Below are 6000 nucleotides of genomic sequence, written 5' to 3'. Positions count from 1 at the left end.
GGAAGTTTGGGACTAGCTTGCCACCACTCATGAAAGAACAAGCCAAGTCAATGAATCCAAGGTCGGTCTACTCACACTTGGCTATGAGCTTTTCAAGAGGAAGTTAGGAGAGAGCATCAAAGAAATGTTTGATATATTAACCAACATCATCAGTGGGTTGGAGGCACTTGGGAAGGCTTATTCCAACAAAAAAATGGTGAAGGAATTGCTCAATAGTCTACCAAATGAATGGGATGTTAAAGTGACAGATATTAAGGAATCAAAGGACTTGGATAAGCTTTTCCTAGATGAACTCATAGGCTCACTCCTCACCTATGAGATGAAATTGTAACATAAAAAACCAAGAGAAGTAGGAGTAGCACTAAAGTAATCCATCCATGAAGAAAGAAATGATGAAGATGATAAGGACGAGGATGATGAAGAGGTGATCATACTTGCCAAGAATTTCAAAGGTTTACGAAGATGGACAAAGGTAAGAGGCTTAAAAAGGAAAAAAAATGGCTTGTTATATTTGCAAGAAGCCGAGTCAAAAAAGTATGTCCTTTGAAGAAGAAGCAAAAGAAAAAGAAGAAAGCCATGGTAGCCACTTGGAGTAATAGTGACACTTCTAATGATGATGACTCCAATGATGAAGGCATTGACAACCTTCGCTTTATGGCTCTTGAAGAGCCCGAGGTATCTTTTAACTCATGTGATTTTAATTCTTATACTTTTAATGTGCTACAAAATGTTTTTGATGAGTTAGCTGTGGAATTTGAGACCATGAATTCCAAGTACAAGAAAATGATTTCTAAACTCAAGGTTGAAAATGATTTTATCTGGAAAACTAAAGGTGTTTTTGAAAGCCAAAATGAAAATTTGACAAATGACTTAGAAGCTTTTAAAATTAAGTGTGTTCCATTTGCAAAAGAAAATCTAAAATTGAAAATGAAACTTGAAAGCTTAAGTAAAGAAAAAGAATTTATTTTTAAAAACTCGTCAAAAATGGTAAAGTGTGAACATTATCATTTCCATGGTCATACATTACATACTTGCCCAATAAAGAAAATAATTCAATATAAATTAAACAAGTATGGGTTCTAAAAAAAACATGAGGCTTAATGATTAATGTTCAAGGATCCAAAGCAATTTGGGTACCTAAATCCAAGTGAATGTCTCTTGCAGGTTTGTTGGAGCAATGAGGAGCAAAGCACAAAATTTTAAATGCTCTAAACATACTAAGAAGGATGGATGACCTTTAGTCTTACACTTTATTAATTATGTGTTAATCGGTTGCCTATCGACTTGTTGTTTCTAAGCATGTTTTAATATAATCATGCTTGAAGATGTTTAAAGGAGGAATGCCTATTATAATACATTGCATTCTTGCACATCTTAGGAGCATACAAAGCTTCATAATTTTTGTTGTTGGAAAATCATTTTTGCAAAAAGAATTTTAAAAAATTGTTTAAGCAAGTGACATTTGAGAAAATGATTTGAAGGTTTTGAGATTTTAGTTTTAAGCGTGCTTAGATAAAGAAATTTGAAAAACTTGTAATAATTTGAATTTTAATGTTTTTGAATGCCAGTTTGTTGGGCTCTTAGAGCTTACATGACCAAAATTTGGTTTTGATGATTTATGGATATTGAAATCATTTAGACATACTTAAATCATGCTATAATACTTCGCTAAATGGTTCAAAGAGCTTTAAAATGATATTTCTACACTCTTTTTTTTTTATCCATTATAAGTTCAAAGAAATGAGCTTTTGAGTTTTGATTTTTAGATTTCCTTGTTAATAAGGTCATTTGATCACTTGAACAAGTTTGTTTCATTGTTTGAAAGTTGTTCGAAAATTTCAAGTTGATTAAAAATGTGATTTTCAAGTTTTACTATCACGATAGCCAATTAACAAAGCAAAAATAAATAGTGTAAATAGTGTACATTATAATATAAATTTATTGTGAATAGGTGGTCCTAGGCTTATATGGGTTGTATATAGGTGCAAGTGTATACAAACATATTTGAAATATGTGACATGTGCTTAATATGCCTTGTGCTAAGTTTTTGTGCCTTATTTTTTCATTTTAAGATGCTTGGTACGTCAGAACAAGAGAAATATTATAAAGTTAGAAAACAACTAAAAAAGTCCTAATTCCCTCTAAAAATCTAGTATTTACATTGTCTAATCGACCTAAATTAACGTACAGAAGCTTGCTTGAAAAAGACCAAAACGCCCTCAAAACTCGGACAAAATACGGAGAATTAAGTCGAAATATTGCAACCAGCGCTGGGGTGCCAAATCGTGGCGCAGGGGCAAGCGAAGGACGGGGCGAGGCAGGGGCGCCGATGAGGCGTGGAGCAGTCGCGCACAAGGGGCATTGATTCTGTGTTGGGGCACCAATTCCCATGCATTGGGTACTCAAATAAGGTACTCAAATCATGGACACCCTTTCTCCTATATAGTAGTATTTGAGTTTATATTTATTTGATGCCAACTTTGAACATGTTATGCACATTTTGGGAACTATTTTCGAATTTATAGCATCAAATAATTTAGCATGCGCCGTATCCATCCTATCTTTGTTTCTCACTTTTTCTTTTTTCTTTTTCGTGTAATTGTATACAAAAATTTTAATTGTGTAATTTTATACATGAAATTTTGATTTGATCATATTCTCATAAATTATTAACACAATTATTGATATAGCATCATTTTATGTTTATATATTGCATACAGAGATAATTATATTTATCCAATATAAAATAAATTGATGTATTTAATTTTTTTTAAATGCGTATGATTGAATCAAAATTAAAGTTTCATATATACATTTGAAGCACAATCAAAGTTTCACGTGTATAATTGCATTAAATTAAAATTCATGTATACAATTGCACATTAAACCAAAGTTCATATGCATTTTTGAGATCTGTCCCTATTAAATATCATTCTAAGTGTGATTATTTGAACTGCATATGTTTATGGATTAGGTTGGATCGAGTTTGAGGTAGGCCTATGAATGGTATTAATATCATGTATAGTTGTTCAAGCACATTCTAGCCCGAAATATGGATATCGAATTTTGTCTAAATTTATTTATATTTGTAAATGGCTAACTTAAACTCATTTAAGTTCGCCTATATTATTATTTTTTTAAATATAGTTATTTTATTTAATATTTAGTAATTATATATATTACTACCATTATATTTTTTTCTTTTATTATTCTAAACATACACAACATAAGGTATATTTTAAAATATTTGCATTATAATATAGTATTTTTATATATATATATTACATAATATGTCAAATAAAATAAATAACACATCATAAATTTGAAAACGAGTCAAGTTGGGTGGGCTTGGGCTGTAATTTAGAGCTTGAGATTGACCCAAATTTTAAATAAGTATTTTTTACTGAAATTTTATTTTTCAAACTTTATATTTTTATATAATCTCTCAAATTTCGAGTGAACTTTTATACTTTTAGCCCTTAAACAAGTTTAATATGATCCAATAACCTTAGTTTGGGTCATTTCACATACCATGCATGTACATGAAACTAAAAAACATGGTTAACCCCCCCTCTCTCTATATATATCGATGTATATTTATGTTTGTCAACACCGATGTATTTTGAGTGTATCATTTTTGAAATTATCAATATTTTTAGGTTTATTGAGAGCTTTCCAATACTTTCAGGAAATTTTTTTGAAGTATCGTTCATCTAGAGCCAATGGATCCCTCAATGGGTCGGTATTATTCCGATCACAGGTTTTGTCTCTCAATTTTGTAGAGAGCTCGAGTGCATGAAGTTGCCTAAAGAGGCATCGGATTCAACGAAGTGGAAGCACATCATTAGTCAAACCAAGGGTGGCGCATGAAAATAATAAATCATGCTCTACAATATATAAGTCACTTATAGGTTTCGGACATACAATACTTCAAAGATATCTCTTCAAAGATGTATATGTATAAATCCCGAAAATAATAAATCATAAACATGTTTCCTTCATCAGATCTACTCGAAAAACTTGTAACACATGTCCGGTCAAAGAAATGTTGCTAAGACAAAGCCGTTTACCGGAAAAACCAAACATTTGAACAAATTGTAAGAAGCTCCAAAATTGTAAAATGAAAAAGTGGGCAACATATGTTTGAACTTTGGCAAGAAAAATTAAGAAAGCCAGCTAGAAAATGCCTGGAAATGTTGTTGACGACACACTGTACTAACATCAACCTAATTTTCCCCTACGTAGAAAAGTATAATCCAAAAACATCCCACCATAGTGTTCATTGGTCGAGTCAAAGCTCGACTTTTTTTTTAAAATTCTAATAGTCCGAGTCAAGTTTTAGTCCGATCTACTCAAATAATTAATTTTACTGTTTAAAAAATAATTTTATATGAATATTTATATATTTTTACAATTAAAATTTATATGGTATTTGAATCTCAGCATCTTTGAAGAATTGATGTTTTCAGAGTTATTGGTCTATGTTTGGAGAATGGACCTCACCTGGGATTGAGAGTATACAAGGAGCTGAGCAAGAACATATGGAGGCAGGACGAATCTAGAAATTCTTTTAGGGGTCGAATTTTTATTATAAATTTTTGAGGGGTCAAAACATAAATTTATTATTTATTAATTTATAATTTCACCATTTTAAGGGATTAAATTGAGTTTTTTTTATTTTTAAAAGTCAAAATATAATTTTATCACATATTAATTTATAACTGAGACTAAACAAACAAATTTTCAATTTTTGGAAGAAGCCCCCGCCTCTATGGAGGGGAAATAGAAATGGAACTCGAATCCAATCTTAAAGATCAGTTCACATAGTCAATATGTGATAAAATATTTAGTCCTTTTCAAAAATGATAAAATTATATTTTTACCTTTTAAAAATTTATAATTCAATTTCAGCCCTCCTAAAACATATTTTAACCTAAATTAAACTTTGAATATATATATATATATATATATATATATATATTTTTTTTTACTTTAGCTCGAAATATATATTCACATCCAATCTTCATTCATGTAAAATGAAATACCATTGGTGGAAAGGGAAGTAGGGGGGAAATCATAGTTAAAAGAGCACGTGAACAATGTCAATTTCTAGCGAAAACAAGGGAATATCCTGTTTTGGCGGAGTCAGCTTGCGCTTTTCAAGCATTACATTTTACTAACATATGAATCACTTCACCAATTCACATGACTTTTTAGCACAAGGAAAACAAAATGAACTATTTTACCCTATCTCATAATTCAACATACTCACTTTTTTTTAATCTAGAAATTGGTTCGAAAAAATTCAAATTTTAATTTATTTAAATTGTTGTCAATGTAAAAAGATGTGAGTTCAAATGTGCTGACGCGCATTATCTTCTTATTTATGGGTTAGGGAGGGATTATAGGTAATGTTAGACATTGTGTCAAAAATAATAAATTTTATCAGAAACTATAATGAGATTCTTTTTATCTATATTAATAACAAATTTTAACTGAATTTCTCTCATGAATTAATTAGATGCAAATTTAATTAAAAATTATTTTTAAAAATATTTTTACGAGATTATTTATGTTTTTAAAATAGTTTAAATATATATATATTACCTTTTTAAAAAAGAAATACTTTTGAAGAAACACTACCCTTCCTTTCTAAGAATAATATCTTTAATTTTTTAAAAACATTTTTTAAAAATTTCACATGGTCACATAACTTACTATATTTGGAAACCATGCTTTATAGGCTCACATCTAGGTCTATCAATTCTCATCTAAACCTGAAAATTTGACTTAATGAATCAAGATTCAAACCCGATTTAATTTGATTTAATAATAAAAAGGCAATAATCTAAACTCATTCAACCCGAACCTAAATTGGTATAAATCTGAATCTTGAAGTAACTCAAAATCAAAGCAACCCAAAATGATCGAAACTTAAAATTATTTGAATCCATAATGAACCAATATGAATAACTTGACCCTCAAATCCGAATGACCAAA

This window comes from Gossypium raimondii, chromosome 1 (genome assembly GCF_025698545.1).
Source record: "Gossypium raimondii isolate GPD5lz chromosome 1, ASM2569854v1, whole genome shotgun sequence".
Taxonomy (NCBI): Eukaryota; Viridiplantae; Streptophyta; class Magnoliopsida; order Malvales; family Malvaceae; genus Gossypium; species Gossypium raimondii.
The sequence above is the reverse complement of the archived record's forward strand: the minus strand, read 5'-3'. Positions refer to the sequence as shown.